The sequence below is a fragment of the Protopterus annectens genome, chromosome 8.part0, assembly GCF_019279795.1.
Source record: "Protopterus annectens isolate FY-2018-M chromosome 8.part0, PAN1.0, whole genome shotgun sequence".
Lineage (NCBI taxonomy): Eukaryota > Metazoa > Chordata > Ceratodontiformes > Protopteridae > Protopterus > Protopterus annectens.
In genome coordinates, this window is record NC_056741.1 from 376,128,779 (window position 1) to 376,154,702 (window position 25,924).

Genomic DNA, 25,924 nt, shown 5'->3' on the forward strand with positions numbered 1-25,924 from the left:
GTGATGTTGGCCATTAGCTTAATACTGTCCTATGACCTATGAACATTTGACAAGTCAGTGTTGCTGTCATTGATATGCTATATTGAGGTATGGATATACAATATGCCTACAAGAGGGTATTACAATCTGTGATGTCATCTAATGTACTGAGGGCCACTGCTGCCATTTCATTACATGCTCCTTCTATAACAGCTGTAGTAATATGCCTCCTTAGAACTGTTGACATGGTATGATAATTTGTTATGTATATTGTTGGCTTATTGAGACATGTGCTATTGTAGTGGAGCAGATCAACATTCCACACAGTTCTCATTCAACCATCACAGTGACATTTGAAGTATGGCACAGGTGTGCATGTGTCCACCTACCATCATTAAATGCTCTGTGACAGACATCAAAACAAATTCATACTAATTAGATGGGCATATAAGTCTTGTTCCATCCACATGTTGTAATGCTGTTATATACACACAAATATCACATTTTGATTCAATTGCAACCTTGTGAAATTCATTGTTTGTGCAGTTTTTTTGCTATTCCCAAGGATTGCTGAGGTGGTCAACAGCACCATTATGTGACTATCAGCATTTCTATCAGGAAATGTTCTGCATGAACCACAAACAACTGATTTATAATGTGTCCTTATATGGCATCAGGCCACTCAAACACAACTTTCCCATAAAACACATATAGGCATATGTTGTGCAAGTGATGTAATTACGTGACATTGGTACAATTTTATGACTGTGTGAACAGTACCAATGTGTGGCTTGTGATGCATGACCAAGGCTGTATTTGGAGATGTTGTCACAAATCATTTAGTTCAATAACTGAAATGTTAAGAGGAATACACAACTAAGCACAGAGCTGTTTGTGGATGTCATCAGCCATACTCAACTGGAAAAAATAGACAACCTACTAGCTGACAGTTTGTCTGACACTTCATCCCCCCTGTTGCCACTGGCCATCAGCCAAAATATACATGCAAATATTACTCAGTTTATCTTATCAGTAGAGCAGTTCATCTGCGTGCTCTGGGTAGGCAAATGGATCACATACATGACACATAATGTCGAAGTGTGTGAAGTCACTTCTGTCTAGAGTCCTGTGACCAGGTTTATACCTCAGGATTCTGTACTAGGCTTTTCCTGTTCATTATTTAAGTCTGAGAAGTAAAGACTAACTTACACATCCTTTGTCTAACCAGCTTTGTGGAGGACTGCAAATTATGGACAATCATTGAATCCAGGTATTGTATTGGTTTAATGCAGACATTATTAACACACACAAAAGATTGTTGCCACAACCATGGGAACACAGTAAATGAATAAAAATCATGGGGGATTACTTCCTTAATGAAAGCAAATACACAAGCTAATTACAGTATAGGCAGAACACCCCTGTGAACAGATCAAGTGGCATGTAACTTGTATGCTCAGATAGATAGTAAACAGAACGTCCACCAGCATGTGCCCACAGTGATGACTAATCTCTTGCATGTAGCACAACTCCTGAGTATGTGCAGTACATCCACATCAAAGGCATTATAGTCCAGTGTTCTCAGTCCTCATCACACCAGTAATTGAGTACAATGCACCCTACTGCATGCACCGCCCAACACATCTTCCAGGGATGATTTACTCAAGTGTATCACTTATGTCACAGTGAGCTCCCACACATCTTTTCAGCCATACCTGAGTATTCGTTTGAATGCATAAGCATTAGGAGTTGACAGTGCCAAAGTCCCTTCAAGGTGTTATACAAGATGCATGTGTGATACGTGTTCCTGTGATGCACCCAGTAAATACCTAGCTCATTTACAACATTGATGGCATGGGTTACATTTGTGTAAGTGTAGATTGTGGCATATATGTGCCATGCAAACCTGTCAGCTCGCCAGGGTTGCTCATAATTTAAACTACAGATGTAAGAGCGTCCCTCTTAACACCTCTGAAAGGTATTAATTGTTGAGGAAGTGTGCTTGATTACCCTTACAGATTACTGACAGATCATGACAGTTGTACAAGTGTGTCCATTCAGAACATGTATAATAACTCACAATCACATATTTTATGTCAACAACACAGATTAATGGTGGTATTATTCTGATATTGTCCATGATTGAGCATACTTCTGTCTCCTATTGCCCATGACCTTATTGCTATGTATCCTTTGTATACCAACTTTGTGGAGGAGTGCAGATCGTGGACAATCATTGAATCCAAGATTTGCATTTGTATAATGCAGACAGTATTAACACATAAATGATTGTTCCCAGAGCCATGGAGACACAGCAAATGAACAAAATTCATGGGGAAATTAGTTCCCTTGTGAAAATAAATACACAAGCTAATTACAGCAGACAGCACATCCCTATGAGCAGACCAAATGGTATGTGACCTGTGTACTCGGGTAGATAGTTTGTGGAACCTCCACCAGCATGTGCCTACTGTGGTGACTAATCCTTTGTATGTTGTATACTTGAGTATGTGCAGGACATCCACATCAAAGGGTATTATAGTCCTATTGTTCTCAGTTGTCATCACACCAATAATTGAGTACAATGCACCCTTTTGAATACCCTCCCAACAAATCTTCTGAGGATGATTTACTCAAGTGTATCACTTCTGCCACAGTGAGCTCCCACATGTGTTATCGACCATACCTAAGTATTTTTTGATACATAACCATTAGGAGTTGACAGTGCAGAACTTCCTTCAAGATGTTATACAAGATGCATGTGTGATACATGTTCCTGTGATGCACCCAGTAAATCCATAGCTAATTGACAACATTCATGGCATGGGTGCATTTGTGCAAGTGTGGATTGTGGCATATACGTGCCATGCAAACCTGTAAACTAGCCATAATTCCTCTTAATTGAAACTACAGGTGTAAGAGTGTCCCTCTTAACACCTCCAAAACGTGTTAATTTTTGAGGAAGGTGGGCTTGATTCCCCTTATAGATTACTGAAAATGATGGCAGTTGTCAAGTGTGTTCATGCAGAACTTGTATAATAACTCACAATCACATATCTTATGTCAATGACACAGATTAATGGTGGTATTATGCTGATATTGCCCATGATTGTGCGTGCTTCTGTCTACTGTTGTCCATAAGCTTATTGCTATGTGTCCTGCTTAGTTAAGTCCTATGGTGACATTACATTCATATTCAAGCAACTCATTTTGCACATCTTCACAACATGCACCTATCCTATTGTATATACCATTCTTGCTAAATGTACTCTCCAGTGATCGTGTCAGGATGCTTATATCACAATCAATCATCTCCACTGATATATGCATTCATGTAGCAATCACATACAATAACTGTGTGATAATATGACTATAGTCACACAGGAGGTGTATTACTTTTCATGCTACAACTGTCTTGCCTTTGTGGTATACCTACATTGACCTGCCCTTATCTGCTGTACATTACCATGTTTCACTTGTCCCCCTCCCCATCTTCATTCCTACTATTCATGACTGTGGCCCTTTTCAATGCACACACTTCCCCAGAATAATTATTTATAATGCAGTCTATGTAAACTTTATTTCAGTATGACTAAAACAGGTTTGCACAGTATGCTGCAATGACTGCACTTTCCTATAATGTGTTAGAACATTTTCCATTGCCTTATGACAAACACTGGTAGTCATTATGGTTGTCTTCACAATCATGTAAAACTAGTTTGCCCTTAGGTAACCATGTCTGCATGCCTACAGGTGTGCATACTGCTTTACAGAGTTTCCTTGCTGGCAACACTGTTGCTGGCCTCAAAACCACTCTTGTATTCGTGTAAGTGACATGTGCGACATGCATATGCAATTAGCACTGCTGCTCAATGCACTAACATGTAAACTCCATGTAGGCTTCATGCCAAACATACATGGAGTTTATTGACTCCCCAGGATGCTCATTTTGAATATATGTGTATATACATATACATATATATATATATATATATATATATATAGAGAGAGAGAGAGAGAGAGAGATGTGTGTGTGTGTTTATTTGCATTGGTACACATATATTGGTTATAGGCAAGGAATGGACATGATTGAGATAGAGATTCAAGGCTCATTTTTATATTTATTTACTTATACAGGACGTTCTTGTAATTGGGTTGTTTATTATGAAATTTTTAACATTTTTTGATGAATTTTTAGTGAAGGTACTTACTTGTATGTATTTATTAATTTTGTCTACCTGTTTTGTGTTTGGGTTGTTTATTTATTTATTTATTTTATTTTTATTTTATTTAACATTTGTTGACCTGGAATGTCCGACTAGGTTCCACAGAGCCTGTTTTCAGTGGAGGCCCGGGGAGAAATGCTCCAGATGCATGTCTTTGGAATGTGGGAGGAAACCGGAGTACCCGGAGGAAACCCACGCGAACACAGGGAGAACATGCAAACTCCACACAGAAGGCACCCCAGCCGAGAATCAAACCGGAGAACCTCTTGCTGTGAGGCGACAACGTTAACCGCTGCAAATTGTTCACATTTTTTGAGGAATGTTTTTAAAGACTGATTTTGGTGAATGTTTTTATACTCTCATACATTTGGCAATTTATATACATACAAAGTTTTATGATGGAACACACTATTGTTATATTTAGATTTTATTTTACTAAATTATTATTTTGCACTTTGCTGTTTGCACATGCACATTGACTGCTTCATCTGTAGATATATTAGGTTCTAAAGAAGTCTATGCTGAATTGTACATGACAAAAGCCCTTAACCTAGTGTCCTTTCATTTTATTTTATTTAATATTTTGAATGTAGTGATCATTAAGTTTAGTTTTATTAAACATTAACAAGTGGAGAAGAAGATGTTGTAGAATTATTTTAGCCATATTATTTTGGTTTAAAATGCCAAACAGTTAACCAAGAGTTCTTCTTTTCCAAAGAGCCTGGTTAGACAGCCCCCGATGTTTGCTAAATCATAAAGACACCAAACTGCTTCTTTTCTTTATCCTTAAATCAAACTCAGGCACCAATCCAGACTTCAAAATCAATTCTTCAAACAACACAAAGATTCAAAGGGTTTCTCATACTAAGCTGCTAGGTGTCAGTATACATACCTCTCAGCTGTATAGATTTTTGCAGAATGTCCAGATTTGTGACTCATATTTTTGGCCTGTTACTCATAGAATTGTGGTTTTCTGGCAAAACTTGCCACATTTTTGAGGACTGAAGTCAGAAAATAATGACAAGCCTCATATTGTTGGCCTGTTACTCATGCAATTGTGGTTTTCTTGCAAACCATTGCCAAATCTTTGAGAACTGAAGTTAGAAAATGATGACAAGCATTTGAGATTCAGACTTCTTACCCTTCAAAAAATTCATGCGCATCTCCTGGAGATGCATTTCCTAGCAGCTGCTAGTATTATCCATAGTATATACATATTGTTTTTCTTCATTTCTGTCTTTTCATTTACATTAAACAAAATTAGACCCCCGGATTTACTAAACTTCCGTGCAGGACTAATCTAGTCGTGCACGGAAGTGGCAGTTTAAGAGGAGGACGGCAGCGCACCATGCATATAAATGAAGACGCGCTGCCTGAACTACAAATTCTACATGGAGCATGGACAAGTGCAGGGGGCGTATCTGAGAGCAGAGCTCTCAGAATAAACATGCCCCTGCAAAGTAGAACAGAAGAAAGTGTAAATAAATGAGCGAGGCCACTCATAGGTGTCCGCATATCTCCACCAACAGTCCCCATGTGTTCTCAGCAACAGTACCTTTAAATAAAACAAAGAGACCTTTTTATTTTATTTTTTTAAAACCCAGAGTACAGCTAACCATAGGTGAGCGGGTGTTCCCGTCACTTAGCTATGGTTAAAGCAGCTGAAAAGGCTGAAGAGGATGACAAGAAATATATACGCAAATGACACAGCACAGCAATAGTGTAGTGGTTAGAGCACCTGCCTAACAAACAGGCATCCCAGTTCGAGTCCCACTGCAGCGCATATCATTTTCCATGTGAAATCTGTATATGAATGTATATGAACATATTTTTACATCTTTTTGCCATATAACCTACACAATAACATTTAAATGTGAACTGGAGTACTGCATTAAATGCACATGTGAAGTGTCAGTGTCATAATGAATAAGGCACTAGTAAGCAGGTTTAAGCACAAATAAGCGGTAGTAAGCGTGTGCGTTTGCGCAGGGGTAAGCATTGCCTACACAGATTAAGCAAAGTAGAAGCTGAGTGTAAGAAACTGTAACCAGAGGTTAGCAGTGCTTACCATCTTGCAAACCCGTGCAAACACGCTTACAACTTCTTTAAAGTGCCTTAATCACTCTGTATTCAACGGCCCATGTTCTGCCCAGCAACAAAATAAACTGTCTCTGCAAGGCTGAAACTCAGGACCCTGCACACTATAGTCACAGTAGTTAACCACTAAGCCATCATAGCAATAGATATGAATGAGGTATCAGCAAACTAATCCCCACCACAGGAAAATCAAACAAAACATGTGAACTGAATCTATGTATAGTGTGATGTTGTATAACCTGCCACAGAACATAAATATGTGAACTGGAGTACTGCAGTAAGCATAGATTTGAGGTGTTATTGTAATAAAGCATAGAAGTACCCAGGTCCCCATACAGTGTATGTACACATGAATCATGGATACCAGACACATATATAACCTGTAATGAAGAATAAATCATTGCCAAATGGCAAATATAGTGCTAATTAACTATTAAGCAATGCTAACTGCAGCACAGCTCAAGTTAGTAAGTGTAAGCAATGTGTAGGGGAGCCAATTCAATCTGCCTAGTGGTATACCTCTTCAAGCAGTGCCAACCTTATGTAAGCAGGTCTGCCCATAGCTTAGCCTTTTCAAAACTGGCCAATCACGGGGGAGTGTGGGAAAATGGCAGTATTTAAACCCCACAGGCAGGAATACTTCCTATAACTGGTTGTAGCTTCCTACTGCAGGCAAAATGGCTGGTGTGGGTGAAGGCACTTGATTTAGAGTGCAGCACTGGGACATCCAGGAGTCAAAAATCATGGTATGGCTCCTGGTAAAACACCATGATCAGAGACTACTGTAGGGCCAGTACCAGGGCTCGCAGTATAAAACGGAGGCCTGGGACAGTCTCGCCCGTGACTTTAGCAGTGCCACAGGTATCCCCTGGACTGGTGAGCATGTCAGGCACCACCATGCTGACCTGAAGCGGCGGAGGGGGATGTACTGGAACAGTGGATCCAGGGGTCTTGGCAGATGCTCAATGCCCCAGTACTAAGTACTCATTCTACTAAGTAGTAAATAATTGCCTAGCTTGTGTATACTATGGATAGGTATGGCTAAATATCACTGCATTTCTCTGACAGCTGTAGATGAGCAGGCTGCAAACCAGCAAGCCCATGATGCTAGGCTGCAAAGACTGCATCTTGAGGCAGGTTAGTAATCAGTCTGCATGTACTGTCATAACAAATAAATATAAGAACCTTAGAAAGTGTTGTACCAGTAGAAATAAATGTGTAATAGTCTGTGAATAAAGGTATAACCCCTAGATTGCTTCTGTTTACTCTTCTCTCATATGTTGGCGATCTGTTCCATACTATAAATAGTACTGTTGTATCTTAAGCAGTGTCACCCACACTGTGGTATGCAGATAAAATGGGTATGAAGTCCTGCATAACAATGTTGGAAGTGCCAAGAGGTCAGTCATATTGTACAAGTTAGGGAGACTTAGATAGAAAACAGTCAAAAGCTTTGCATCAGTTCCCTGATAGCACAGTGTACTGTGATGTTAGCTATAATATTTTGTCACACACAGCAGGGGTTTGAATCCTGAGAGTGTTACTAAGTTGTATGCATAATCATACCTCATAACTGTACAGATTTTGATACAATGTTCAGATAGAAAGCTGTATGCATAATTACACCCAACAACAGTACATAATTTGCTAGAATGTTCAAATTGCAAGTTGTATGCATATTCATACCCCACAACTGTACCAATCTGTCCAGCATGTCCAGATAAATGGCCCATATCACCAGTTTGGTACCCTGTTCCCCTGAAAATCCAGTGTGATGATCCAAGAAATGTAGGCAGCTGTCAGTGAAATATAACTGATAGTCAAACGTGTACATAGTCAGAGAATGTATATGGAAACAAACCTGTAATTCTAGCACCTCACCCAAAGTGTATGACAGCAATTCTTAACATATGTTGCATTGACACCTGCAGCCTGTCATGCCTGTATGTAAGACACAGATCACGTATATAATAATTTATAAACATACCAGTGTACACTATAAGGCCATTGTGTAGTGTAATAATACATGTAAGGAAAAAAAACACTGCAGTGACTAGGAATGTTGTGAAAACTACAAGGATATATTAGTTGTTAACTGAACTCTCTCTCTCACCCCTACCATATGTGCATAATAACCCAATGACACTCCTCAACTGGTATGTGTACACTCAAACTTTTGTTGGGACATATGTCCTAATGGTTTATAAATATTCACATTTGTTTCTATGCATGTGCCATGTTAAAATACACCCATATTGGTGGCCTGTTGCCATCAATGAAACCTGCATGCTCCTGTAATGGCCAGTGTTGTTCCATGTATGCATGTGTTCTGCTTGCACTGCAACTGTGTTAAATCTGGTGTGTTGGGTTAATGGGAATACCTATGCATGCTGTTATAACTAATCCTGAATGCTGTTGACTGTTATTAACCCATACCTGTCATAAACCTGTGACAACACAGCTCGTATGGGAAGGCCGGTCCCAGTGGACCCACCTGTCCCACCTCAGTTGGCCATGGCACCGGGCACCAGCACATCTGGGGCCCAGCCTGGGACCTCCTCCTCCATGGGCCCTGCTCCACCTTTGGGTGGAACTGCTGCAGGGGATGGGGCTCGATCCCCCTCGAAGCAGGTGTGAAGGGGCACCTGTCACCCTTCAACAGGTCCAGGCTGTAGTGCGTAAAGAGCTCACTCTGGAGTATTGAGAGCGGCTACGCCAGCTTGAGGGCTGAGTGGTGCTATTAGAGGGTGAGCCTGCCCCTCCTACACAGCCTCCAGCACAGCCATCTTCGGGGCTGTTAAGCTGCAGTGGTGACTGCCCATGGGTGGGGACCTCAGTCCCACTGTTACCAGTTGGGGGCTCATGGGCTTGCGACTTCCAAACACCCCTCCCCATCCAAGGTGTTTACCCCCCACATGTGTCATATACCGGCCCTGTATGCATCTTGTATGTCTTGTCTGTAATGGAATCAAACAATCCCTGCACGAATGGCATGTGCACAGCCAAACACCAAAGTCAATTCCAAAAGAAAAGGCCAGCACCCGACTCCTGTAGCATAGGCAATACTATTTTATTTCAAAATGAAACAGCAAAAAATGTAACCGTACACCAACATGGTTGTACCGGTTTCGGCAAAGCCTTCCTCAGCAACCAAACATGATGCAACAAATGAAAAAACCTAACATGCTGTCTTCTTACTTGTAAATAGGTTCGTACTAGATGCAAGGAGCACCCTCTAATGCATATATTCATAAAGCACAATTTGCTATCCACATAAAAAATATATATAATTCTATATATAAACAAATATAATTATGTGTAAAAAAACACATATAATTATGTGTAAAAAAACACAATATGAATCTGGATACTTCAAAAGTGGTCATTCAGACCCGGAGGAAAAAATGCCCCCAATTTGATGATCCACATTTTTTCTTTGTTAGTAAGCATTTCATGTAAAACATGAGTTTGTTTATGTCAAATGTAAAGGTGTGGGAGCGAAAAGGCAAGATGTCCACTGTTAAGTACAATGTCAGCGTTAAAGTAGCACCAAAAAGCTACTAAAAAGAAAAAGTAGTACTTCCAATAAGTTAAGCAATTTCTCAAGTCCACGCTCTGGTCAATAAATCCACTCAGTAGTTATAAATACATCCAATGCTAAAACGCATATACACCAGCATTCCGGCAGTTTTCACTTCACCAGCTATTTGCATAGAAGAACGGATCGACCAAACGACAGTATAAAACTTAAATTTATTCAGAAATAAGAAAAACGGCAAGCGCTTTCACCCGTAGGCTTCATCAGGCCATTAATGATTATACATTTACATTAGTTAAATGCATTTATATACATTTGTTAGTGATGACATCACTTCCTACTATTAATTATTATCGTATTAATCCATAGCACTTTAATTGCATAACAACTAAAAAACATTTCATAAAGCTTTGCCGTATTAGCAAAAATCCTTTTCATATAAATACTTAAAAGTGTACATACTACTATGAATGCATAATTCTTTATTATTCCCTATCTATTGTATAAAGAGAATATGCGGAACATATATATAAAATATAAAAAACTTTGGCTAAGGCTCTCATAAAAACAATATACAAGAAGGACATACATGTAAGAATATATAATCTATGCTTCTAATAATATAAGATGTAATTTAACTTAAAAAACTAAATGTTCCCCCTAATGTATGACCCTAAATAATAAATTAATATTACTACTTCATGTTAATTTGATTCCATGCTAAACAATATGTATAAAAAATATATATAAAAATCTAGTTCCTAGCACTATAGTATATAAGAATAGTGGTCTGATGTTTTAAGCTATGTATGTAAAATGTAGCTTAAAAGTGTGACTTAAAAAACAAAAGTGTATCATCTGATATAAAGCCCTATGGCTAATTGATGTTACTACTTCAAATAACTCTATTTCCATACGTAACATTATGTATAAAATCTAATTCCTTACATAGTGATGTACAGAAAAACAGTGATCTAGTATTGTCAGCTGTATGCCTAAAATAACTTTTAAAACTAAGTTAAAAATGGTCACAAATCTAATATCTCAATAAACATGGACCCCATAGGTTCAAATGAATGAATCTGCTATCAAACGCAGCATAACATAGAGCTATGGACAAACACTAATGACCTATACATAAGTATAATAAGGCTCAGACAGGTCTATGACTACTTTATATTTACTATATCTATCTATTAAACATAATTATAAAGTTCGCAGTGGCTTCCATGAAAAACTATAAGAGACATGATTTATCACTACCCCTTTTGACTTGGTAAGAGATATATTAGACTAGTCTTGATGTTTATGGACCTTTAAATTCCTAGCCCTAAGCATAGGTTTAATAGGAATTCTGTCATTAAGTCCTGGATCCCAATGAGCCCTCAATCTGATGATCCATCTGCTCTCATGTTGTTCAGTTATGTTACGTATAGGTCCACTTCTAACTGTAGGAATATTAACTTGCATCACCATGAATTTAAATTTATGTTGCGTTGAGTTATTGATTATATGTTTGGATAATGCATTTTTATCTGACCCTATCCTAATATTATAATATTGCTCTCTAATCCTTTCCCTTAGCCGTCTGTCCATCTTCCCACGGAAAAAGCTGGGCAAGACTGGCATATAGCTAAATACACCACGTACGTAGTTTTGCAATTTGCATTGCAATAAAATTTGAAAACTCGCTGTGTTATAGGATGTATGAAACTAGCTGACTGATCTATCGTGTGACAGAAGTTACATTTTCCACATGGTCGAGTGTTAGCAATTACATTACTCATCTCATAAGATCAACTCTATTGGAACTACAAAGCATTCTATGTAAATTTAACTTATTCTTATAAATAAATTTAGGTGCATCTCCTTCTACCTCTGAGACTGCTGGATCAGCTTGTAAAAGGTCCCAGTATTTCGTATAGGCACTTCTAATCTCATTAACATCTTGTGTGTAATAAATAGCAACTGTGGGCCAACGATTGTTAAAATTATTCCTTACATGTGTTATTTGCTTAACACTTTTGCTTTGGTCAGCAAAATATGGATATACACGTCCTTCTCTTAAAACTTCTATGTCAGTTAAACCTTCATTTATTTCCTGAGGTTTATACGATCTTTCTAAAAATTGTCGTTTAAGTTCTATCATCTCCTGATTATATCCTTCCTGTGTAGAGTTCAACCTAGATACCCGCATGGCTTGCCCTTTAACCACATTCTTAAATACATAACCTGGATGCATGCTGGATCTATGCAAATAAGAACTCCTATGGCATGTTTTCCTATATACTCCTGTGTTAATGTAGCCATTAAAGATTTTTTCCACATAAACATCCAGATAAGATACAAAACTTTGTGATGCTATCATTGTGAACTCTAAATATTGTATCACTGAGTTCATTTCTTGTACAAAATGTTTCAATTGTTCTTCGCTTGATTTCCAAATTAAGAAAAGGTCATCTACAAAGCGAACATAGAATCCTACATGCTTCTTATAAGAATCCAGTGTAAACAATAATCTGTTCTCCCAGTCAGCCATCACTAGGTTGGCGTAGCTATTGGCACACGATGTGCCCATAGCCACGCCATCCCGTTGAATATAGATTTTTTGATGGAAGGTAAAGATATTATTATTTAATACTATACTCATTAATGTGCATATAGTTTCTATTTGAGAAGGAGTGTGATGTGGTGCTAAGCATCTACGTATACATTCAACACCCTGCTGGTTCGGAATGCTGGTAAATAATGATGTTACATCTAAGGTTACTAAGGTTACTAACCAATAGTTAGGTATTACTTTTTCTTCTTCCATATATTCATACAACATGAGCAAAAACTGCCTGGTGTCCCTTAATATATATGTATAATTTTCTACTATGGCTCTTAGCTTAGATTCAATATATAATGATAAAGGTTCCGTTATCCAGCCCCTTCCAGCTACGATGGGCCTCATAGGTGGTGAGGTTGGATTTTTATGTATTTTTGGGACCCCTTGAATACAAGGTATTCTGGGATTATCAACTTGACAGAAATCATACAAATCCTGACCAATTCGTCCTTCTTGAAATAAATTTAGGAGCTCCATATTAACCTTAGTAATAATAATATCAACCCTTTTGGTACTAACCTGTTCATAACACTGACCATTATCTGACATGTTCATCATACTGACTATGTATTTATCCATATCCATAATAACAGTGGGCCCTCCTTTATCAGCTGGTCTAATCATTATACTTAAATCACGTTTTAAATTTTCAAGTGCCTTTCTGGCACCAAAGGTTAAATTTCTATGGCATTTTCTACCCCTATTGGCCTCATTCTGTTTATGTAATTCTTCCTCTACTAATCTTGAGTATGCGTCTAACAGCGGATGTAAGGGTGGTACATAAGTACTAGGTTTTCTGAGTATATGACTATCTATACGTGTTTCTGTACTACCATAATCTATTTTTAGCTGAACATTTGTTACGAATAATTTTAAGTCAGTTATTGTTTCAGTTATATCACTTTTTGTAGTGGGTATAAACGTAAGTCCTTTCTCTAAGACCTCTGTCTCTTCTTTAGTAAGGACTTTGCTGGATATATTCCAAATTAATGAGTTAAGTTTTTGTTCCACATTTTCTTTAACATTGGCCCTGTGTGCTCTTTATCCGTGGTTCTCCTTTTTTGCCTTCCCCGACTCACTGACCTGTCCCTGCCCCCTCCCTTCCATTTCTCTCCTATGGGGAAAGGGACCATGTCTTTGTTGTCGGCCCTGTTAACATTAATATTCAAAGTTTTTCTCCTCACAACATCTTCCCCTATGGGACTTTCTATCCCACTTAGAGTGATAGATACTTTTTCCTTTTCCAATGGAAGGTGTTCCTGACCTTCCATAATATTATTTATGCTACTAATAGCCTGTTGTGTATCAGCATATTCCTGATGTACCATTGCTGTCACTGTTATTTGATTGCTACTTTTATCTGTTGTCAGTGCATCATTCAAAGAGCTATTTGTATCTGTGTTACTATTCCTACTAGCTAAACGATGTTGTGCATTTTCATTTCCATCAACATTTAAGTTAATTGTTGGAACAGCGGATGTAAGGGTGGTACATAAGCCAAACCTCCCTATACTCCAATGTCACCCTCAATTGTACTCATCCCTCTTTTTACCCAACTTCTAACAACAATCTCTACTGCTTCCACCTCACCCTCTCTTACCCAAAATTATCCTCATCTAGAGATAATCTCATTCTAATAATTAAACTCCAAAGAATACTTGACCATTTAAAAAGATCCATAACTAGAGATGGTGACATCCACCCTAACCCTGGCCCCACCAGTAACCTAAGCCTAGACTTCGGTAGCACCACTAGAAGCCCATTAGGCTCACTCCATATGCTTCACCTCAATGTACGAAGCATCAACAACAAAGTTCACAACCTTCACGCTCTGCTAGAAATTCACTCCCCTGACATCATGTGTCTTTCTGAAACATGGCTCAAACCTATCACCAAGGATGAGGAAATCATCCCACCTGGGTATAACATCCTCAGGGCAGATAGAGTTACAAGAAAGGGTGGAGGAATAGCAGTCTTATTTAAAAACTCCTTGAACATTACCAGACATCCCCTTCAACCTCCAATTCTCCGTAACCAAGAATTGATTGCCCTAAAATTAACCCTAAATAACCAAAAAAGTATCAATCTCATAGTCACCTACTTACCCCCAGGGAGCAACACTGAAATCCTTGAACAAACCCTCAACTGGCTTTCCACCTTCTACCCACAAGAAACAATAATTTTAGGAGACGTTAACATTGACTGGTCTCTATACTCCTCTCATTCCAACCCTCTCCCTATTAACTTACATGGTTTTTCCCAACTTATTCTTTCTCCCACTAGAATTGGCTATCCCCTACAAAAAGATAGTACCATAGACTGGATACTTACAAACAAAGACCCTTCCAACTATTCCGTGGGTACCCTTCCCAATGACCTTAGTGACCACCTCATTACCTTTATAACAAAACATAAATGCCCAAATACTTACCCCCCCCTAACCAGACTTGTTAGGAACACCAAGAATTTCATCCCGGATCTATTTCTTGCTGACCTTAAAGCATGCAACTGGTCTATCCTAAAAACCCTTCCCCTAGAAGAAAGTGTATCCCATTTTAATGTCACTTTCCTCAAAATACTGGACTCCCATGCCCCAAAACGACTCATTAGAACTAGGGATCGCACCTTGGCTATCTAATGACACAAAAATAAAATTAAACTCAGAAACCTGGCATGGAACAAATGGAGAACCACTAAAACCCCTCTAGACCGTAACAAATTCCTTCAGCTTAGAAATTCAACTAAAGCAGCTGTTACATCCGATAAAAGCAATATTTCTATCACCTCCAAGATAAGCATCAACATAACCCTAAAAAATTTTGGGCTGGCTTCAACCAACTCCTCCATCCAGGTAAATCTTCCACCCCCACACCTGCAACACTTATGGATAAAGATCCAAGTGAGATAGCAAACTCTTTCAATTCTTTTTACTGGGACTATCCAGTCCCTCGCCAGTCAGCTTACCTCCCAACCACCCCCAAGGTTCCTAATCAACCTGCCTTCAGCTTAGCACCCACCTCTACCTCCTATATCCGTACCCTTCTAAAAAAACTTAAACCAACCACCCTAGCGGCTGACCAACTTCCGGCCAAATACTTGCAAATAGCTGCTGATGCCATTGCTTACCCTGTATCTATCCTTATTAACCGTGCAATCTCTGAAGCCTCGATCCCTTCTATCTGGAAAACCTCCTTTATTATTCCTCTCCACAAAGGAGGTCCCTCCACTGATCCATCTAATTATCGACCCATTGCAATCCTGTCTCCTCTATCCAAAATTATGGAACGCTGCATTCACAAGCAACTTATCACCCACCTTACCCAAAACAAACTCCTATCTAATTCCCAACACGGCTTTCGTCCACATCACAGCACCACCACTGCTCTTCTCTCCTTTGTTGACTCAATTAACTGCAACCGGAACAACAAATTAATTTCCTCTGCGCTCTTTCTTGACCTTTCAAAAGCCTTTGATATGGTTAACCATAAACAACTTCTCCTCACACTTGAAACCTTCAACCTTAGCAAATCCACCATTAGCTGGTTCAACGCATACCTCTCTGGTAGAAAACAAGCAGTACAGTGGCATAATAGGATCTCAGACCTTCTTCCCACTAATATCCCTCAAGGATCTATCCTTGGTCCCCTTCTTTTCTCTCTCTTTATTAATGAATTACACTCAGTCCTTCCCAATACCACCTGCATCCAATATGCAGACGACTCTACCCTTATTTGTTCTGACGTCTCTCTCACCAACCTTCAAGCTACTACCCAAATCTGCTTCTCATTAGTAGAAAAATGGTTCTCAAACCTAAAACTCCTACTCAATCCAACCAAAACCAAATTACTTTTATTCTTCCCTTCTCCAGCAATACCTCCCAGTCTACAATTTCCCAGCACCCAAACTCCTATCTTTGTTGTCTCTGCTAACAATGGCACCAAAATCTATCCAGTCTCCCACACCAAACTACTTGGGGTGACAATAGACCACAAACTTAGATTTGACATGCACGTGAACCTGACCACTAAAACACTGAACAAGAAACTTGGATCCATGTACAGGATAAAGAAATTCCTAACCCCTCACACCAAGCTAACCATTGCCAGAACTCACCTCCTCTCCACCCTCCTATATGCCTCCCCTATATTCTCCTTCCTTCACAAAAAAGAGCTTAATGAACTATCCACTGCCTATCACCACATAGCTAGATTTATCACCGGTATGCCCTACCGAACCCACCATTGCCTAAACCTTAGAACACTAGGATGGTTAGAATTGCCTAATCTTCTGAAATTTAACCAGCTTACCGAGGCATTCAAAATCATTAAACACCCTGACAAAACTCCCTCTCTCAACAACATCCTCACCTCCTATTCAAATCTATCATCCCTTAGGTCATCCAAAATTAGTCAAGTATTGACCATCAAACCAAACAATTCAGGAGGGGATGCTCTCTATGCCAATTCCATTGGCAAGTTATGGAATGCCCTTCCAAGCAACCTTAGACAATTGACCACTCTGGACCAATTTAAAATTCACCTCCGAGCGTTTCTAAAAACCCAATGGTTATGCCCATGCCCCAACCCTGATTAATATCCCTTGCCCATGACCCCTTATGGCCTAGACTAGCCACCATGTAACCCAACTCAAACGGGTCACCTTATAACCTTTACATTCTATCTTACCAACTCCTTTCATCCTACGATTCCATCTTTTTTACTTACTTATTGTTCTAACCCATAATTAAAAGCGTACCAACTTACTGTACTAAATGTCTAATTTCTGTTGTATTGCTTGGAATATTTGCCCTTGTATCTCTATTTTTTGGTACTTTTCTAATATCATAAGTGTATTTAACGTATTATACTAAATGTTCAATTTCCATGTAATGTTTGTAATATGTGCTCTTGTACCTCTGTTCCTTGGAGCTTTTCTCCCCGGGCCTCCACTGAAAACGGATATGTATCCAGCTGGACTATCCCGGTCAACAAATGTAAAATAAAATAAAATAAAATAAAGTTAACAGAATTTTGTAACACATTTGCATTCTTATTCATTTGCACATAATTTACATCTATCTTATCATTTACTTTTTTATTACTAACAGTTTTATCTTCTTTGGGCCAAGTAAAGACCTGGCCTCTTGCAAAGTCCTTTGTATCCCTATTTTTTTTATGTTGTTTTTGTTCCAATAACTTTTACTCAAATAAGTAGACATTGTCCAACAGTTTCTCCATGCCCTTATCGGCCACGTGTTTGGGGAACATGGAGTATATACTCTTCCGTTGTTCCATGACTTGTTCCCTTAGTGCCTTTTCTTCAGGTAACAAATAACTGTTCAACAAAGCCATATATTGTAAACTCGTATCTAGATTAATTTTTTGCCATTGATATAACAAATCAGGATATTTAGTACCTGTCGTGGGCATTTTTAAAATGCGTAGTCCCCTTGGTATAATATGACGCTCAATGCATACTTCAAAATGTTGCCTCTGTAATTGTAAGCGTTTAAGCTTAATAAAATCCAATTCCATCTTGCTCAATAGAAACGATAGTCCATTACTGTTTACTTCCAGCATGGCTCCATCGTCTGTGGTAATATCCCTGATGTCATACGCTTTTAGTGGGTTTTCCTTCCCATTAACGTAATGGTGAAATCTCGTAGTATTGTCCCGATAGTTTTCAGGCACATATGGTAGTTCTACTGGTATTTCACTCATTTCTGCCATTAAAACAATCAAACAGCCAAGAGAAATAAGTATTAAAATAAATATGAAATAAATATTGGCCGTTTGAAATGCTTCCCCTGTAAAGCTCAATAAATGTCAAATGTAAAGGTGGGGGAGCGATAAGGCAGGATGTCCACTGTTAAGTACAATGTCAGCGTTAAAGTAGCACCAAAAAGCTACTAAAAAGAAAAAGTAGTACTTCCAGTAAGTTAAGCAATTTCTCAAGTCCATGCTCTAGTCAATAAATCCGCTCAGTAGTTATAAATACATCCAATGCTAAAACGCATATACACCAGCTTTCCGGCAGTTTTCACTTCACCAGCTATTTGCATAGAAGAACAGATCGACCAAACGACAGTATAAAACTTAAATTTATTCAGAAATAAGAAAAACGGCAAGCGCTTTCACCCATAGGCTTCATCAGGCCATTAATGATTATACATTTTTTGTTTGATAGATTTTCTGTATGTATCTCACTCTGTGGAGCTTTTCTCCCCGGGCCGCTACTGAAAATGGAAATTTCTCCAGCTAGCCTAGCCCGGTCAACAAATGTAAAATAAAATAAATAAATAAATAAACATTTCATAGTTTCATAGTATAGTACTAGGCTATCTGCCCTGGGGCATTTGTAAGCCTAGCCATAGTGATGTGGCTTTTGCCACCCCATGAAATGGTACAAAAATGTACAGATAAAATCTAGAATACTGTGCCTCTGTCTAGTAGTGACACAGTGAAGGTCCCCTTATATAATAGAATTAGTTTACTGTGCCTCTGTCTAGCAGTGACACAGATGTGACCCCTGGGGTAAACTTACGATCTCCCATCCACTCATCAAGATTTCTCTTGAAGAGATTCATTGAGGGGTTCTGCCTAATACGAACTGAGTTCCTGTTCCAAAGCATGGGAAGCCTCTGGGTTATGAATCTATCCCTCCAGCATGTCCTATTCATACTTGTGCTGAGGTTTAAGTCTTTAGCTCTCGAGGTCTTGATGGATTTGGATTTTTTTGAGGTGGAGCATGTCCATCAGATCCTGATTGGACATGGCCTTGTATGTCAGGCAGAGATCACCTCTGAGCAGGCGGTATGCTACTGAATAGAGCTGAAGTTTCTTTAGTCTGGCAGAATAAGACATATGTTGGAGACCCTTGATCCTTTTGGTGAGGTACTTTTGTGGTCTCTCCAGCTGTTGCTAGTGCCGGGTGAGGTACATACCAAATGGTGCATTGTACTCAATCATGGGTCTGATGAGGGAGGAATATAGGGGTACAATGACATCCTTGGATCTGGATGTGAAACCCTTCATGATGAGGTGTGCAAGGTAGAATGTTTTTCTAACCGCGTGTCAAATGAGAGGTCGCTGTCTACTTGGGTCCCTAGGTCTCTGATTACTTTTTCCCTCAGTGGGTTGCTGTCTATGTGATAATTTGTGGGTACTTTGTTTTTTCCAAAAGGGATAACTATACATTTTTGGCATTTAGTTTAAGGTCGTGACTCGCACCAGTTGTCCATTTCAGTGAGGCCTTTTTGTAGGATGTGTGTATCTGCTGGTGTATCGACTATGGCACCTAGTTTGCAGTCATCTGCAAACTTTGTCAGCCACAGCCCTCCCATGTTTGCTTTAACATCTGAGAAATAAATGCCGAACAAGAGGGGTCCCAGGACAGATCCCTGTGGGACACCACTTGTGACTGGCTTTGAGTCTGACATTGCTCCAACGATTTTAACTTTATGGATTCTGTCCTTTAGCCAGTTTGCAACCCATCTAGTGACATAAGGGTTTACTTTTAAGCTGTTTAGCTTATCTATGATGCCTGAGTGGGGTATTGTGTCGAAGGCCTTAGCCAAGTCCAGGTATGCTGTATGGACTACTTTGCCCTCATCAATGGCTCACTCAATTAGTTAAATGCATTTACATACATTTGTTAGTGATGACGTCACTTCCTACTATTAATTACTATCGTATTAATCCATAGCACTTTAATTGCATAACAACTAAAAAACATTTCATAAAGCTATGCCGTATTAGCAAAAATCCTTTTCATATAAATACTTAAAAGTGTACATACTACTATGAATGCATAATTATTTATTATTCCCTAGCTATTGTATAAAGAGAATATGCGGAACATATATATAAAATATAAAAAACTTTGGCTAAGGCTCTCATAAAAACAATATACAAGAAGGGCATACATGTAAGAATATATAATCTATGCTTCTAATAATATAAGATTTAATTTAACTTAAAAAACTAAATGTTCCCCCTAATGTATGACCCTAAATAATAAATTAATATTACTACTTCACGTTAATTTGATTCCATGCTAAACAATATGTATAAAAAATATATATAAAAATCTAGTTCCTAGCACTATAGTATATAAGAATAGTGGTCTGATGTTTTAAGCTATGTATGTAAAATGTAGCTTAAAAGTGTGACTTAAAAAACAAAAGTGTATCACCTGATATAAAGCCCTATGGCTAATTGATGTTACTACTTCAAATAACTCTGTTTCCATACGTAACATTATGTATAAAATCTAATTCCTTACATAGTGATGTACAGAAAAACAGTGATCTAGTATTGTCAGCTGTACGCCTAAAATAACTTTTAAAACTAAGTTAAAAATGGTCACAAATCTAATATCTCAATAAACATGGACCCCATAGGTTCAAATGAATTAATCTGCTATCAAACGCAGCATAACATAGAGCTATGGACAAACACTAATGACCTATACATAAGTATAATAAGGCTCAGACAGGTCTATGACTACTTTATATTTACTATATCTATCTATTAAACATAATTATAAAGTTTGCAGTAGCTCCCATGAAAAACTATAAGAGACACGATTTATCACTACCCCTTTTGACTTGGTAAGAGATATATTAGACTAGTCTTGATATTTATGGGCCTTTAAATTCCTAGCCCTAAGCATAGGTTTAATAGGAATTCTGTCATTAAGTCCTGGATCCCGATGAGCCCTCAATCTGATGATCCATCTGCTCTCATGTTGTTCAGTTATGTTACGTATAGGTCCTCTTCTAACTGTAGGAATATTAACTTGCATCACCATGAATTTAAATTTATGTTGCGTTGAGTTATTGATTATATGTTTGGATAATGCATTTTTATCTGACCCTATCCTAATATTATAATAATGCTCTCTAATCCTTTCCCTTAGCCGTCTGTCTGTCTTGCCCACGTAAAAAGCTGGGCAAGACTGGCATATAGCTAAATACACCACGTGCGTAGTTTCGCAATTTGCATTGCAATAAAATTTAAAAACTCGCTGTGTTATATGATGTATGAAACTAGCTGACTGATGTATCCTGTGACAGAAGTTACATTTTCCACATGGTCGAGTGTTAGCAATTACATTACTCATCCGTGGCATAAGATCAACTCTATTGGAACTACAAAGCATTCTATGTAAATTTAACTTATTCTTATAAATAAATTTAGGTGCATCTCCTACTACCTCTGAGACTGCTGGATCAACTTGTAAAAGGTCCCTGTATTTCGTATAGGCACTTCTAATCTCATTAACATCTTGTGTGTAATAAATAGCAACTGTGGGCCAACGATTGGTAAAATTATTCCTTGCATGTGTTATTTGCTTAACACTTTTGCTTTGGTCAGAAAAATATGGATATGCACATCCTTCTCTTAAAACGTCTATGTCAGTTAAACCTTCATTTATTTACTTCTTACTACTGTTTATATATACTTCTATATATAAACAAATATGTGTAAAAAATACATATAATTATGTGTAAAAAAACATAATATGAATCTGGATACTTCAAAAGTGGTCATTCAGATCCGGAGGAAAAATGGCCCCCAGTTTGATGATCCACATCTTTTCTTTGTTGGTAAGCATTTCATGTAAAACATGAGTTTGTTTATGGCTAACCTTAATGTGATCAATAACCATGAAACAAAAGATGCCCGTAGGGTGTGTAGAAATGTGTTTATACAAAGAACTGGACCTCTTTTTATTCTTAATATCACTAAGATGTTCCCCCTGACCTTAAAAGGACGGGAAGTTTGTCCAACATAAAATGCTCGACAATTGCACTGGGCCAGATAAATCACCCAAGAAGTGCTATAATTAGCAAAACAAAGAACATTATAAACTTGTGGACAATTGTGTGAAGAGAAGGTCTGACATTTTAACACCCTAGGGCAATAGGTATGATGACTACATGGGTAACAACTCAATATTTAACCACCAAATAAATTAGTTTGAGTAGTTGAACATGCATCCTTATTATAAACCCTCTTATAGTGACTAAAAAGAGATCCCAAAGACCACCCTTTACAGAATGAATAATGACACCGATCCCCTATATAACTATTTAGGACTTCATCCGATTTTAATAAGTGCCAATGATTACGAATAATATTCATAAAACCAACAGTATTTCTCCCATAAGTTGTTACAAATCTAAGCAAATCTGAATTAACAGAATCCTGAACCCGATAAGATAATAACTCAGTTCTATCTTGCTGGTTCGCAAAGCGATTAGTCCTTGTGATGTCACCCCCTTGGTAGCCCCTACTCTTAAAACTAGATACAAGATCCCTTCTGTAATGGTCGTATGTGGAACTGCTGGAACAAATTCTTTTGACACGAAGGAATTGAGACTTAGGGATATTCTTGATCAGGAGCGGCCTTAGGTCAACTGGTGCCCTAGGCAAAAGGGCTCCATGGCGCCCCCCACCACATCACCCGGTGCCCCCATCCTGGTCTAACTACATTAAATAAACACAGGACACCTAGTTGGCCTATGCCTAAGGCCGGCTGTGTTCTTGATGACATGCTGGGGGTGGAAACTGGTAGCATGTAATAGGGTATTGAATTAAGGAAATGACCACTTTTGAAGTATCCAGATTCATATTGTGTTTTTTTACACATACTCATATGTGTTTTTTTATACATAATTATATTTGTTTATATATAGACATATATATTTTTTTATGTGGATAGCAAATTGTGCATTATGAATATATACATTAGAGGGTGCTCCTTGCATCTAGTACGAACCTATTTACAAGTAAGAAGACAGTATGTTAGGTTTTTTCATTTGTTGCATCATGTTTGGTTGCTAAGGAAGGCTTTGCCGAAACCGGTACAACCATGTTGTTCTACAGTTACATTTTTTGCTGTTTCATTTTGAAATAAAATAGTATTGCCTATGCTACAGGAGTCTGGTGCTGGCCTTTTCTTTTGGAATTGACTTTGGTGTTTCTCCGTGCACATGCCATTCCTGCAGGGATTGTTTGATTCCATTTGAGCTTTTTGTATCCTGCTGATGGCTTCTCCTGGATGGCATCTTTTAGTTTTGTTCGCAGCAGCTTGGAGCACCCTTGAACATTGCAGAATGTCAGCTATTTTTGAATTTGGGATGTCGTTTGTTCTTTAGAGTTTTGGTCACCCGTTTGGATTTTCTCAGTTTTATCTGGGTTTATTTTTACAGTTCGTGATTGTTTGGATTCAGGAATTGAACGGACTTTCTTTCTTCTTTTTTTCTTATGGCGGGACATTTTGAGGACCACGGATTTGCAAGTACAAACAAATGGTTGATTGTTTCATGTTGGGACAACCATTTTTTGAAACAACTTTTATATTGAATGCTAATATCATCCATTTTTCAATTCTGATGATGTTTTCCATATGATAAATCTAGACATTTGATTAATCTGTTTTGTCGGATGTCTGTAAGCCATTTCTATGTTCCTTTTACAATGTACTGCCATTATTGTTACTTTTTAGTTTTATATTTGATAAGGTTTGGGGTCAATTTTTGATATTGGAACCAGATCTTGATATTTAAAATGCGTATTTGTTTGGACAACATTTAGGCATAAGTATTATTTATTATATGAGTTTTGTTTATGTCAACTTCTAGGTTGGCTCTTTTTGAGTCCCACCTAATTTATGTTTGTCTTTATATGAGTTGTTTGCAGGTTTAACAATAACATGAGCGTGGGAAGTTTTGACTGTATTTGAACTTACTTTCATTATATGGCATCTAATATGTACTATATGTACTATATTTCAATTCTCTTTATGTGATGGTTTACAGTCGGCAGGGGAGAGGTGTGTCAGTCTTATTCCCCCCTCTCTATCTCTGGGCATTTGTTCTCTATGGGTTTGAGTTATTCATTTATCTACCATACATTCTTAGGTGGCATTTGTGATGAGATGGTAATTGGACCTGGGCATATATTTGTAAAGGACAATCTTAGATATATTTGATTTTTCTGGCCCATGGTTAGCATATGAGTAATCCCTTCATATGTTAAGTAAAGTGGTTCTTAGGACATCTAGTTAAGCTCTATTGAATAAATTTATTATTATCTAGTTTTTCACAACACTGACCAAATATATAATTTTTTTATCACCATTTGTTGTGGGCTGAATATTGGATTTTGGCCCGTTTTGGTTACATAGCGTAGAGCTTTGGTAGCTCAATATAAGCTTTTTTTGAGCTTGCTGGTTATTATGGTACCCGATTGGGCCTAGGTCTGTTGAGATTTAGTGGGAAACATATTATTATACTTTATATATTTTTCCTATTGTTTATGATGTGGAATATAAAAGTTGTTTTGGTAATATGACCTATCAACAATGGTGGTAATTAGGGTCATTTAATGGTCATGGTTGGTTTCATGAATTATATCTATTGATATATTGATTGTCCAACCATTTATTTATTGAACATATTTTGGGTTTAATTCATACTACTTATATGTGGTGCAGATATTTTTGTGTATTTTTTATTGACCCTATTGTTATTTTTGGTCAGTGATGGAATTAGCAGTTCTTATTAAGGGTCTGTCTTCAGACTCAGAGGATTTGGGCATTTTTGGCCTAGCCTCAGGTTCAAATGATGCTGTTTCTGGTGTCCAAGATCCCACTCAAGACTGCACTTTGGCTTTTGCCAAGCTAACTAAGGATCTCATTTCACTTTGAAAAAATGTCTAGCATTTAAAATTGTTTAGGGCCTATCAACGGAGGAAAATAGTTCCTAGAGGACTTAGGGTTAGATTACAGCCCATGGTGGAAGAACCGGATGAATGTCTTCTAATGCAATGGGCAGAAGCCCAACAACATGTTTCTATGATCTTTGTAGATATTTTGAGCAGTTTTTATGAGAGGAAGGTTGAGGAACAAACTACTAGTGTATTGATGGCCAGCAAAACTGTGGAGGTGTTCTCTACACTTTCGTGTTACAAAGATAATATTGAGAAACTTGGCAAAGAATTATCCACATTGGATTTAGGTTTAAAGGATAAAAAGGTCAAGAAATTCACCCAGGATGTGGGTGATTATGACAGGGGAAAGCCATTTGATATGCGACCTAGGGTCAAATTTGGTATTCCCATGGATGCATCCAAAAGAATGAGAGCCACTCGGCCTAAATCCATTTTGAAAAAAAGGAGTAGGGAGTCCACACCATCGGGCGAGGACTCGTCCTCCAATACGGACTGGGAGGAAGTTCATACTAGTGCTTCCCCTATTTCTAAAAGGAACAACTTAGAGTCAAGTTTTGTTAGCAAGGTCCTTTTAGGTATAAGTCCCAGAGACAAGGGGGAGGAAGCATCATAAATCCAGATGGTCTGGGGTTAATCCTTCAAAGGATGACCAAGATCTAGAATTCAAAATTAATAATGTGCATAACATTTCCTCTGTAGTATTGGCTGATCAACAAGTTGATATACTGAATAA